This window comes from Ovis canadensis, chromosome 2 (genome assembly GCF_042477335.2).
Source record: "Ovis canadensis isolate MfBH-ARS-UI-01 breed Bighorn chromosome 2, ARS-UI_OviCan_v2, whole genome shotgun sequence".
In the NCBI taxonomy this organism is placed as follows: Eukaryota; Metazoa; Chordata; class Mammalia; order Artiodactyla; family Bovidae; genus Ovis; species Ovis canadensis.
Genome location: NC_091246.1, coordinates 145,276,854 through 145,291,289, shown reverse-complemented (window position 1 = coordinate 145,291,289; position 14,436 = coordinate 145,276,854). Strand labels below are relative to the sequence as shown.

At 38.3% G+C, this 14,436-nt stretch overlaps 1 protein-coding gene across 30 annotated transcripts in view; it reads left to right on the top strand.

The window, feature by feature from the left end:
* The window catches only part of PPIG (peptidylprolyl isomerase G), a 40,150-nt gene that overhangs the window by 1,499 nt on the left and 24,215 nt on the right, over positions 1 to 14,436 (top strand). For 12 of the 30 annotated variants that reach the window (XM_069577259.1, XM_069577252.1, XM_069577262.1 and 9 more), the window contains exon 2: positions 7,667 to 7,747. The exons of 12 other annotated variants lie outside the window; for them this stretch is intronic. The gene's annotated coding sequence lies outside the window, so the exon portion shown is untranslated. Of the gene's footprint in view, positions 1 to 7,666; positions 7,815 to 14,436 lie in introns of all 30 variants that reach the window. 6 more of the 30 variants (XM_069577277.1, XM_069577266.1, XM_069577270.1 and 3 more) reach the window with 1 other exon arrangement.

The window sequence follows — 14,436 nt, the reverse complement described above, 5'->3', positions numbered from 1 at the left end:
TCTTGTCTTGTAGTAGGATTCTGTGCGTTTTTAAAAATTTTGTTTACTTTTTAAGGTTTTTGCTTTTGCGAACTTTTGTCAGGGTTGCCTTCCCCTGTTGTCAGGAGTGTACAAGTAAGCAAACTTACAAGGTTCGAAATTTTGAGTTCTTTTCTGATCCAACCATCTTTCTTAACCTTTTTTTCATCTGTAAAATTATATTCTAATTTCAGGTTATTATCAAGCTGTGGGCTTCAAAAGTAAATATTCAGGTTTGTTAAAATTCTGTGTAAAATTAGCTTTGAGTAAGAGGTCAGTGGTTCCCCTATGAGTAAAAAGCATACGTTACATTTATTGTGACATACTAAAGGCCTTTCATTTTTGGTGCTTGATACTGTGGTCTTGCAGTGTTGGTGTTCTTTAGGTAAAGTCTTTATTCTTTTGATATTTTGCATATTTTAAATTAGGTTTTCCTGTCAGGCAGCATCCATTCTCCCATACATCGGGAAATTGGTAATAGTTAGAGTGGGATGAACTAGTTCTACTAGTTGTCAGGACATCATCTACAGTTCTTCAAGTGTTGCTCTTTTGAGAAATATATGTTGATGTTTTCCCTTATTGTTTTATGTATAGGATATTTCAACAGGATTAGAATGTATTATTTATTCTCTATCCTCATGTACTAATGTGTCTTACTTGTTATATGTAGTTGGAATCCATAGATAATTCAAGTTATTTGAAGAGTTTATTGCCAATCTCTCTGCTACACAGCTTTTTTTCTTCTTTTTTGTTTTTAATATTAGTACCAGTTTTTAGTTTTCATTAAACAGTGGTTTTGACTTGGTTTAATGAATATATGGTCTCCATAAGAACTCCATATATTTTTATTTCTGTAAGGCAGTTCTTGCATCTTGAAATATACTACAGGCAGTGTTATAAATTCTCTGTATGCTGTAACTGGGACTTTGTATTTTTAGTACCAGACAGGAAATGTTTTATACTTCGTTTTAGTTTGAGTAGTGGCTTAAAATGATTACCAACTTGTTCTTGGAATTTAATTATGTCATACTTATGGGTATCAATTTTTGATATTAAAAGTTATTTTTTAAGCATGAATGATTCCTTAATCTACTTATTTTAAAACTGCACGAAGCCTGATTGTATATATTAATAAGATACTGTTAATTGTGCATAAACTTTAGCTTAAGGTTTATTCATAATTAAATCTTTGCATCGTGGTCACTTGATAAAAAGTAAAATTATGTAACCATTATCTGGAATACTTATTAATAAGCTACTTTCTTTCTTTAATTGGAGGATAGTTACTTTACACTATTGTGATGGTTTTTGCCTCACATCAATATGAACCAGGCACAGGTTATAAGCTACTTTTAACAGTGAAGCTATAATCTTAACCAGAAAACTCTTGCTTTTTTTTTTTCCACTTGGGACTTTGAGCCAGTCACTTCAACTCTCTAGTCTTCTTGTTCCCAAGTCTATACAATTAGAAGATTGGACCAGATTACCTATTTCCTTCAAACTTCAAAAGTCTGTAATTTTTTATTTAGGAGTTACTGGATTAAATAACACAGTGCTAAGATGGTTTGATTCTCTCTGTTGAGACAGTGGGATAAGTTTATCGTTATAAGAGCTTAGATAATTGCAGGTACAATATTAAGAATATTAGCAGCGACTCCCCAGTTGGTATATGCTTTTTAGTTTGCGCTAGCATAGTTGTTGGAGAAGGAAATGGCAACCCACTCCAATGTTCTTGCCAGGAGAATCCCAGGGACGGGGGAGCCTGGTGGGCTGCCGTTTGTGGGGTCGCACGGAGTCAGACATGACTGAAGCAACTTAGCAGCAGCAGCATAGTTGTACTAGATTTTTATGTCTCAGATTGTACGTGCAGTAAGTTGTTTAACACCAAACTTGGCATCACACCAGCTTTTCTCTTTTTAACTTTTCTGAAGGATTTAGGAATTTAGTAAGTGCCTGAAAGTGAAGTGAGTTAGTTGCTCAGTCGAGCCTGACTTCGCGACCCAGGGAGTGCAGCCCACCAGTCTTTTCTGTCCTTGGAATTCTCCAGGCAAGAATACTGGAGTGGATGGCCATTCTCTTCTCCAGGGGATCTTCTTGACTCAGGGCAAACCCAGGTCTACTGCATTGCAGGAAGATTCTTTACCATCTGAGCCACCAGGGAAGCCCTACTAACTGCCTATACGCTTTTAACCATGTTTTTACCAGTGCAGAGGTTTGTGACTATCAGAGACACTAAGGGAAAAGGAACTATATGGAAGATCATAGTTGCCTTTTCTGACACCCCAGAATGTCAACTTATTTGTACTTAGTTCGCTGACAACCTGGCATTCATAAATGTATTTAGATATTTTAACCAATCTGTTTTTATTTCTCATTCGATTTCTGTGAACTACATTAAGGTAGTTCAGTTCAGTCGCTCAGTCGTGTCCGACTCTTTGTGACCGCATGAATCGCAGCACTCCAGGCCTCCCTGTCCATCACCAACTCCCGGAGTTCACTCAGACTCACGTCCATCGAGTCAGTGATGCCATCCAGCCATCTCATCCTCGGTCGATCCCTTCTCCTCCTGCCCCCAATCCCTCCCAGCATCAGACTCTTTTCCAATGAGTCAACTCTTTGCATGAGGTGGCCAAAGTACTAGAGTTTCAGCTTCAGCATCTTTCCCTCCAAAGAAATCCCAAGGCTGATCTCCTTCAGAATGGACTGGTTGGATCTCCTTGCAGTCCAAGGGACTCTCAAGAGTCTTTTCCAACACCACAGTTCAGAAGCCTCAATTCTTTGGCACTCAGCTTTCTTCACAGTCCAACTCTCACATCCATACATGACCACAGGAAAAACCATAGCCTTGACTAGACGGACCTTTGTTGGCAAAGTAATGTCTTTGCTTTTCAATATGCTATCTAGGTTGGTCATAACTTTTCTTCCAAGCAGTAAGCATCTTTTAATTTCATGGCTGCAGTCACCATCTGTAGTGATTTTGGAGCCCCCCAAAATAAAGTCTGACACTGTTTCCACTGTTTCCCCATAAGGTAGAGAATAATGTAAAATGTGATGTTAGATTGCTATCTTTGAAAGTCTTCAATATCTGCTATTAATTAATAGCAATATCTGCTTTTAATTAATTTAACTTAATATGATTGCGCTTAGAGGTGCAAGTCTTCTATGAAAATTGCTACCTGTTTTATTAAACTTAAACAGATGAGAGCTTCTCATCTTTATTTCTTGCTCTTGAACTGAAAATGCTCTCTTATAGTGGATTCTGTTTAAAGAAAAGAAAATAGACACTTTGTTAACAGAATGCAGCCCCAGTAGGCATATCTAAAGAATAAGCTCCTTTCAGTTGTGGAATAGGCTGAGAGGGTTTACTCACTACAGATACATATTAGCAATACTCCCTGTGGGAAGCATGTAGGAGAAGAGGCACTGGGTAAGTCTTCTGCTTAAGCCTTAACTAGCATTCTGTTTGGCAGTGTAGTGCTGGACCAGGCATTGTGCTTGGTGTTGAAGATAGAAAGGTTCTGAGTTCAAGGAGTTTGTTATTGTTTAGTTGTTAAGTTTTGTCTGACTCTTTTGCGACCCTATGGACTTTAACCCGCCAGCATCTCTGTCTATGGGATTCTCCAGGCAAGAATACTGGAGCAGGTTGCCGTTTCCTTCTCCAGACAACTTTATGATAGTGAAAATAAAATTCAACAAACAATCATTTTAACTTCAGAGAGTCAGGGTGAAATTCCTAGACTGTACTTTGGCTGTGTTCAATCTTTAAGGACAATTAGGAATTAACCAAGGGAATCAGAAAGGGCAAAGACCTGCTTGTCATCGCAATAGTTAAGAGTATTTACTATCTCCATTTTCAAGACTTAGTACTCTGCAGACTCCCTCAGATTGTGTGAAACTTCCAAGTGATTCTTGGGATTATGAATGTAATTCTGTGTATTAAGGAATATAATAAAGTCACTGCGTTATTTATTGCCTAATTACAAATTTCACTTTCACTTCGGGGCTTCCCTGGTGGCTCAGCTGGTAGAGGAAGGCGTGGCAACCCACTCCAGTATTCTTGCCTGAAGAATCGCTATGGACAGAGGAGCCTGGTGGGCTACAGTTTACGGGGTTGCAAAGAGTTGGACATGACTCAGCAACAAAGCACAATTACAAATACCGTGTTTTTTTACTGTATGTTTTAATAATTAGTTGCCTATGTCCTTCTGCCCCCCACCTCCAACCTTCATGTTACTTTAGGTGAATATGAAAATTATTTCATGTCTGAAGCTACAAGATAAACTTTTTACTTATAAATTTGTTTCATCTCTGATATTTTTATGAAATATATTTGTTGCAGAAGTTTCAGGTGGAGCAGTGGTAAAGAATCCACCTGCCAATACAGGACATATAAGAGACACAGATTCGATCCCTCGGTCATGAAGATCCCTTAGGGTAGAAAATGCTGACCCACTCCTGTGTTCTTGCCTGCAAAATTCCAGGGACAGAGGAGCCTGACAGGCTGCAGTCCATGGGGTCACAAAGAGTTGGACACAACTGAGCACAAGAGCACATGGCATATCATACATCCTAGCATTTAATATTTTGAAATTTTATTGCATTATATATTATTGACATTAATGTGACTACGATACTATTGATAAAATATTTGTAATTCTATCTGCTTAAAAGAAACTTAAAGAATGTACATTAAAATGTTAAAAGTTATGGCTTAATTTTACTCAACGTTTTTCATGAGCTTGTTAGCTTTACTGATTATCTTTAAAAGTATTTTCTTTGTAAATAAAGTAGATGGAAGTAAGTATCAAATACTCAGATTTTGGAGGGAGTCAGGCAGGTAAGGTGAATTCAAGAGTTCAAGTAAATGATAAATGGTAACAGCTAACATGCAGTAGTGGAAACTAGGTCAGACGGGAACATATGTACCTCATCTAATGGGGTCTACTATGCTGATTGCTGTACAGGAATGGGGCATGTTGCGCCATACGATGATTTTTTTAAAAGAAAAAAATATAGCTACATTTTACAGGAATAGCTGCAACTCGTTTAGATTAAACAGCTATGCAGTGAACAGTTCACCTGCAGATTATTGCTCTGAAAGCTTTCTTTGTGAACTATTTTTAGGAAATTCGTGACTTATTTTATTGAAAATTGCATAGGCTTGAAAATTGCGTAGACTTGATTTTTGTCCTGACTTGTGTTTTTGGTATCTATCAGTATTGTTTTCTCTTTGCGTACATGCTGAGTTGCTTCAGGTATGTTTGACTCTGTGCAACCCTAGGGACTGTAGCCCACCAGGCTCCTCTTTCCAGGGGGTTCTCCAGGCAAGAATACTGGAGTGGATTGCCATGCCCTCCTCTAGGGTTCCTCCCAACTCAGGGATCGAACCGCATCTCTTACATATCCTGCATTGGCAGGCAAGTTCTTTACCGCTAGCGCCACCTCTTTACTCCTTAAAAAGAAAAAAAAATGGACTAGATGTTTGTGTTGCATTTTTTAGATAGTGTAATAACAGGAAATCATAATTAAAGAGGGAATACTGTATCCTCTTTCTGATTAGATAAAATCTGATATCAGTAATGTTAGAGACATGGCATTGAGCCGTCTTGTGTGTCATCATTGTTCTTCATCAGCGATTAATGTTAGAACATTTACATATTAAGGTATTTATATAGTGCTTTTAATAATAATTTCCTATCTTTCATGTTTCTTAAATTTAAAGCATATTTGATTTGTTATTTCAAGATGCCATTTAAATCTGTTTCTAAGAAAAGTATCCCTGTGTGGTGTTACCCAAATGCGTATTATAACCACACAGAGACATGTACATTATAATCTTAGATTGTATGTACATTTTTTATTATATTATGAATTTTTTATTGATAATAGCAGTTATGTTTATTAAAGAAGTAGAAGTACAGTGAGGCAAAAACACTCTTCAGGGTTTTTTTTGTAATCGGAATATAGTTGGCTTACAATGTTGTGTTAGTTTCTGTGATTCGCATACAGTGAATCAGCTATACAGACACATACATCCCCACCCTCCAGCCTTGAAACCAAATACTGTAGTAATTATTTCCTTTCAGTCTTTTTTCTCTTTTGTAAATCTCTGAATTTGAAGTAGTTTATGTGATTGTAATACTACTGCATTATTGTTTTATATCGAGTATTTTTAACAAATTATGAGCATTTTCAAGTTATTGATCACTGTAAGCATTGCTTCCACAACTGTGATATTTTGTTCAATTATCATTTTTCATAATACTGAAAAGGTTACTTCGAATAGTATAAAAGGAGCACTGACATGGCCAACTTTATACATGAAGGCTTTCTAAGATAGTTCCTTACAGTAGATTCCTAGCAATTGGATTTTTAAGGTATAAACCAGTTTGAGGTATAAATAGTTTTTACATACATTTCCAGTGGATTTGCTTACTGTATTGGGAATTATTCTTTTAAAAGATCTTTTCTATTTTAATAAGTAGAAAATTATCTCATTTTGTTAGTATTTCTTAAAAATATTTTCTTGATTATAAAATTATACCTGTTGAAGAAAATTTGGAAAACAGAAATACATAACAATTACCCTTGAATTCATGACCCAGATATTATGAGTTAATATTTTGTTGTATATCCTTTTGTTTTAAGTGTAATTGACACATAACTTTAAATTTGTTTCAGATGTGCGACATGATCACTGTGTCTATGATTATGTGTGCACAATTCACTGTGTATGTGATTGATGGCGGTGATGGTTTAGTCGCTTAGTCATGTCCAACTCTTGCGACCCCGTGGACTGTAGCCTGCCACGCTCCTCTGCCCATGGGATTCTCCAGGCAAGAATACTGGAGTGGGTAGCCATTCCCTTCTTCAGGGGATCTTCCTGACCCAGGAATCAAACCCTGGTCTTCTGCATTGCAGGCAGATCTTCACCTGCTGAGCTATGAGCGAAGCCCACGTGTGTGTGACTGTGTATATATTGCAAAATGATCACCATATAGTTATCGTTCACCTCACATACAAATTTTTTTTTCATTGTGACAAGATCATCTGTTTAACAACTTTCAAATACAGAGCACAGTATTATTCGCCCTGCTGTACCCTATATTCTTGGGGCTTCCCAGGTGGCGCTAGCCATGCAGTGCAGGAGAGGTAAGAGACATGGGTTTGATCCCTAGGTTGGGAAGATCCCCTGGAGGAGGGCATGGCAACCCCCTCCAGTATCTTGCCTGGAGAATCCCGTGGACAGAGGAGCCTGGTGGGCTGCAGTCCATGGGGTCGCAAAGAGTCAGACCAACTGAAGAGACTTAGCATGCATGCATGCACACTATTTTCTTGGGACTTTATAAGTTCAGATTTGGGGGGTTTTTTGTTTTGTTTTATGATTCCATGTATGAGATTGTACAGTATTTGTTTTTCTCTGCCTGACTGTTTTCACTTAACACAATGTCCCTGAGGCTCATCCATGTTGTCACAAGTGGAAGGATTTTCTTCCTTTTTTGTGACTAAATAATATTCCTCAGTGTGTGTGTGTGACACATTTTCTTTATCCACTTATCAGGGGACATTTAAGTTGTTTCCATGTCTGTAAGTAATGCTGCATAGTTCACGGTTAATATTTTGATGTAAATCCTGTTTTTCCTTCTAGTTTTATTGAGGTATAGCAGTGTGCCAGTGTCAAGTGCATAACATAATGAGCTGACTTGCACGTTGAAGAATGATTGCCACAGTAAGTTCAGTTCAACATCCACCATCTCATACAGATACAAGGGGGAAGATGATGCTTTCTCCTTGTGGTGAGAACTTTTAGAACTTTATTCTCTTAGCAGCTTTCAAATATACCATACAGCAGTGCTAACTGTGTTAACAATGTTGTATATTACATCCCTAGGAGTTTCTTATCTTATAACTGAAAGTTTGTACCTTGTAACCATTTCATCCAGTTCCCTCAAGCCTAGCCCCTGCCTCTGGTAACCGTAAATCTGGTATCTTTCTCTCTTAGTTCGGTATGTTTGTGCATGTGTGAATATACTTTTTAATTTACTTTCAGATTCCACATACAAGTAAGATAATACAGTATTTCTCTGTCTGACTTAATTTCACTTAGCTTATTGTCTTTAAGGTCCAACCATGTTGTTGCAAATGGCAGAATTTCCATTTTTTATTTAATGATATCTTTTTTATGTGCATTTGATATGTGTAAAATTGGAATCTTACAGATAATACTGCTTGCTAACTTGCTTTCTTTCACCTAATATATTATGAATATTTTCTCATCTGTGAGTGGTCTTTGATAATTTTTCTTTTTCAGTTTTAAAGAACTTTTAATGGTAGTATTAGTGTGCTTTAGTATTAGTAGTGGCATAAGATTGAAAAGTTATACAGTAAAAAAAATCTTACCCATCTTCCCCAGCTATCCATTTTCTCTCCCACCAGATGTGTCTGTGTTAGACAAAACACATTTTCTTTAGAAGTTCTTTTGAAAAAATACAAAGAAAATATACCATATACGTTTCTGTAGTTTGTTGTTGTTGTTGCTTGTTTTTTGTTTTTTACTTAAAAGGCCTGGGAGATAGCAGATAACCAGCTTCCTCATTCCTTTTTATAGCCAGTAACTTTAATGGAGGTCGTATGATTTATGTAACCTCTTCCTCCTTTATGTACAGTTAGGTTTATGGCCTTTTAACTATTACAAATGATGGTGCCTTGTATGACCTTGTGCATACCCTTATTTCGTGAATGATATATAAATTCCTCAGAATAGGGTTGTTGAGTCAAAGGGCCGTTAATGCATTTGTAATGTGTGTTTCACGACGGCAAAGGATTATCAGATTTACCCCTTTGCTAGCGTCAGTAATATATGAGGTCAGCATTTTTTATTTCCTTCAATCCAGTTGGTGAAAAATGTTACCTCTGTTATTTTAACATGTAAGAATATAATTTCCAATGGCTAGATGAATACCATCCATTTCATGATGATAGCGTTTATTTAACCAATTTCTATCACTATACAACTTTTTTTACTATTATGAAAAGCACTACAGTGACAGTATATGAATTTTTTTACCATTAAAATCCTTTATACTACATAATTTTGCTATTTTTTTCACTTAAACATTTTTTTCCATGTTATATTAAAAATTATATTTTCATAAGCAGCGTAGCAGTCCATCAAATGAATAGTTCTTAATTTACTTGTCATGTTAGACATTTAGGTTGGTTTTTTGTTTCGTTTATTTTTATAGAAGTAAGGTTAATTTACAATGTTGTGTTAGTTGCAAATGTACAGCAGAGTGATTCAGTTGTGTGTACGTGTATTCTTTTTCAGATTCTTTTCCATTATAGATTATTACAAGATACTGAGTATAGTTCCCTATGCTATACAGTAGGTCCTTGTTGATATAAAGTAGGTCCTATTTGGTATAAAGACACATTGCCTGGAAAATCCCATGGACGGAGGAGCCTGGAAGGCTGCAGTCCATGGGGTCGCTGAGAGTTGGACACGACTGAGTGACGTCACTTTCACTTTTCACTTTCACGCATTGGAGAAGGAAATGGCAACCCACTCCGGTGTTCTTGCCTGGAGAATCCCAGGGACGGGGGAGCCTGGTGGGCTGCTGTCTATGGGGTCGCACAGAGTCGGACACAACTGAAGTGACTTAGCAGCAGCAGCAGCAGCAGCAGCAGCAGTGTGTCTTTGTGTATATAATTCCCAACTTGAACTCCCTCCCGCCGTATCCCCTTTAGTAACCATAAGTTTATTTTCTATGAGTTTATTTCTGTTTTGTAAATAAGCTCATTTGTATCATTTTTTAAGATTCCACATATAAGTGATGCCATGATATTTGTCTTTCTCTGACTTACTTCAGTTGATATGATAATCTCTGAGACCATCCATGTGGCAGCACTTGGGATTTCATTCTTTTTATGACTAATAGTCCATCTTGTATGTCTACCACATCTTCTTTATCCATTCATCTATTGACCAACATTTAGGTTGCTTCCATGACTTGACTGTTGTAAACACTGCTGAAATGAGCCTGTATCTTTTTGAACGGTGTTTTTCTCTGATTTGATGCCTGGGAGTGGGATTGCTGGATCATATGGTAATTCAGTTTTTAGTTTTCATAAGGAACCTGTATACTATTTTCCATAGTAGCTACACCAGTTTACATTCTCATCAGCAGTGTAGGAGGGTTATCTTTTCTCCGCAGCCTCTCCATCATTGGTTGTTTGTAAATGTTTTCAAAATAATTTTATTTATTTTTTGCCATGCTGGGTCTGTGATGCACTGGCTTCTCATTGCAGTGGCTTCTCTTGTTGGAGCTCCTGGGCTCTAGAGCATACTCTCAGTAGCTTAATTGCTACTGGGGCATTTGGGCTTAACTGCTCCAAGGGAGGTGGGATTTTCCCAGATCAGGGATCGAATGCGTGTCTCCTGCACTGGCAGGCAGATTCTTCACCACTGAGCTGATTATGGCCATTCTGACTGGTGTGAAGTGATACCTCGTTGTAGTTTGGATTTGCAATTCTTTCAATAATTGGCGATATTCAGCGCCTTTTCATGTGTATTTTGGACCATCTGTATGTCTTCTTTGGAGAAATGTCTATTTAGGTCTTATGTCTGTCTGGTTTTTTTTTAAGCTGTATGAACTGTTAGATTGTTCCTAATTACTATTCCCTGGTGGTTCAGACGGTAAAGCATCTGCCTGCAATGCTGGAGTCCAGGGTTCGATTCCTGGGTTGGGAAGATCCCCAGGAGAAGGAAATGGCAACCCACTCCAGCACTCTTGCCTAGAAATTTCTATGGATGGAGGAGCCTGGTGGGCTACAGTCCATGGGGTCGCAAAGAGTCAGACACGACTGAGCGACTTCACTTTCTTTAAAGAAGATTTTATTTTAAATGGCTGCCTTTAGAGACATTCAACGGAGAAGGTGATGGCACCCCATTCCAGTACTCTTGCCTGGAAAAATCCCATGGACGGAGGAGCCTGGTGGGCTGCAGTCCATGGGGTCGCTAAGAGTCAGACACGACTGAGCAACTTCACTTTCCCTTTTCACTTTCATGCATTGGAGAAGGAAATGGCAACCCACTCCAGTGTTCTTGCCTGGAGAATCCCAAGGACGGGGGAGCCTGGTGGCCTGCCGTCTCTGGGGTCCCACAGAGTTGGACATGACTGAAGCGACTTAGCAGCAACAGAGACATTCAAAGAGTTTGAGTTACTAAAGTGTTAAAGGTTAGAATGATTATGAATATATTCTTGGTCTACAGTGCCAAGTTGCTTAGCCAAAGTTTTCATACTGTTTATATTTTTTATTTCATTTTTTTATGAATTGTTTGTTTATAGTCCGCTGGGTAGCCTTTGTGCTTTTAATTGTTGCCTGCATGGACTGTACAGTCCTCAAGGAGGGAAAGAGGGACAGTGAGAGGGCTGCTTTTGGTTGTCACATGGACTGATACTTACATATCGGGACCAAAGCTGCTTCATGTTCTTCGGTGAGTAGGATGGGCCTTGCCAGTGTTCTGCAGTAAGGGAACTAGCACATCATGTTTGGAAATATTTCCCCCAATTTTTTACTTTCTAATTTCCCTTTGAAAAATAGACATAATACATTTTTTCATGAGATCAAATCTGTTTATCTCTGTTATTTATTTCTTTATTATTTGTTGTTCAATCACTAAGTCGTGCAATCCCAAGGACTGCAGCATACCAGGCTGCCCTATCGTCCACTATCTCCTGGAGTTTGCTCAAGTTCATGTCCACTGAGTTGGTAATGCTATCTAATTGTCTCATCTTCTGCCCACCTCCTTCTCCTTTTGCCTTCAGTTTTTCCCAGCATCAGATCTTTTCCAGTGAGTCAGCTCTTCACATCAATTGGCCAAAATATTGGAGCTTCAGCTTGAGCAACAGTCCTTCCAATGAATATTCAGGGTTGATTTCTTTTAGGATGGACTGGTTGGATCTCCTTGCAGTCCAAAGGATTCTCAAGTTTGTCTCCATTATTTATTTCATTGTTAGTGAACCTGAAAAGTTACTTAATATCCAAAGTTTATTTAGGTAAATACTCAAGTATTTTTCCTTACTTCCTTTGGAGCAAATGTACCCTTCCTTTGGAGGGGTACACAATTTTGTGAAAAGAAAAATAATTTCCTGAAATCTTCTAGATTTAAATATGAAACAACAGTAGTAAGCCTGAAAGTGAAACACTTAAAAAATATGTAAAGTCTTGAATGCTCTTTTGAAGAGTTACTTTTACAGGTCTGTATTTGTCATAGAAAACTTGGAAAATGAGAAAACTAAAACAAAAATTGTCTATGACTCTTTCACTTAGAAATATGCTCTAAATATTTTCACATATTTTCTGCTATTTTATTTTACTTTGGAGATATGTCTTTCTTTAAATTGGAAACTAATACGTGAACATATTCTTGTTGCAAATTCAAACATTATAGTTAAAGACCCTCATTGACTTCCCATCCTTACTCCTGTACCTCTATAGAGTACTTACTGTTTGAAGTTTTGGTATTTATCTCAAGACCTTTCTCTCTGTGGAAGCAGACTATTATTTTAGGGTATTAAAAAAAATACTTGAATGCAACTTTGTTTTTTCTTTTCACCTAAACAGGTGTTTTGGATAGTGTGCGTAAAGACTTTTTAAACTGTTTTATAGTATTAAATAGCATGTATATACCACAATTTACTCAGATATTATCTCATTTGGGGACATTTTGGGTGTTTCCTTTTAATTATTGTTATTGCAGTGTTGCAGAAAAGCATTCTCACACATGCCTAGTCTTCCTTGTATGTTTATTGATTTATTAAATATTGGTTTCCTGCCATAATCAAGTACTGTTTGAGGCACTTCGGAATTAAGAGGGGAGCAAAACTGAAGAGGTCTCTCACATCATGAAGCTTATATTCTAGTAAGAGGAAAATATACAAAAACTTAAAATATCAAGTAGCAATAAATGCTAGGAAGAAAAGTAGAGCAGAATAAGGGAATACAAAGTGCTGGAGGATAGGGCCTGCTTCTGTGAATATACTAGCAAAGAACGGTTTCCACGAGGAGGTGATCCTTGAGCACCAACTTAAGTGGAGACGTGAACCGTGTGAAGAGCCGGGGTAAGAGCATTCCTCAGAGGGCACAGTAAATGCGAAAGACTTGACGAAGGCTAGGCCTTGGCTGTTGGGTCTTCCCAGGTGGCACAGTGGTAAAGATTCGACCTGCCGATTCAGGAGATGTGGATTCGATCCCTAGGTTGGGAAGATCCCCTGGAGAAGGGAATGGCTACTGGGGTGGCCAGTGTTCTTGCTTGGGAAATCCCATGGACGGAGGAGCCTGGTGGGCTGCTGTCCATGGGATTGCAAAGAGCATGACTGAACACAGACTTTTGAAGAAAAGCAGGATCTCCAGTGTGGCTGAAGCCAACTTGGGAATTTTTCCATAAAGTTGTAGAGATCAACATGAGCTGAAGTATTTAGAACCATGCTGTCCAGTACAGTAGCCACCAGCCACGTGTGGTTATAGAACATATGAAATGTGGCATAAACACTGATTTCTGGAAATTCCCTGGCGGTCCAGTGGTTAGAACCTGACCTCTGCTGCAGTGGCCCAGGTGTGATTCCTGGTCAGGGAACAAAGATCCCACAAGCCTCGCAGTAAGGCCAAAAAGAAAAAAAAACCGCTCAGTTTCCAAGACTTGTAAGACTTGGTAACATGGTAGATAATTCCCTTATTTTTGCCTGGAGAATCCCACGGGCAGAGGAGCCTGGCAGGCTACATACAGTCCATAGGGGGTCTCACAGTCAGATATGACTGAAGCACCTTAGCACAGGATAGTAACAGAAAGAGAATGTGAATCATCATTAATAGCATGTTATGGTGATTATATGTTGAAATAATATTTTGGACATACTGAGTTCAATAAAATTGATGTTTTCTTCAGTGGTAGCAGCCGGGTTGGATAATGGTGTTTACTGTTTTGAGAGAATCAGGGGTAGAGAAATAAGAATTTCATTTTTAAATAATATTTATTTATTTATTTTTGGCTGGGCTGGGTCTTCGCTGCTGCTTGGGCTTTTCTCTGGTTGTGGCAAATGCGGGGCGACTCTTAGTTGTGGAGCACGGGGTTCTTGCAGTGGCTCCTCTTACTGTGGAGCGCTGGCTCCGGGGCATGTGAGCTCAGCAGTTGCAGCTCCCGGGCTCCAGAGCACAGGCTCAATAGTTGTGGTGTCTGGGCTTAGTGCTCTGCAGCATGGATGAGGGATCGAACCCGTGTCTCCTGCTTTGGAGGAGACACCAGGAACCCCAAGAATTTTGTTTTAGATAAAGTTTTAACAAAGTAAATTTAGTGTAACATAACATACCAGAAACTACACAAATTCTAAGTGGAGTTTAATGTTTTCCCAAAGTAAA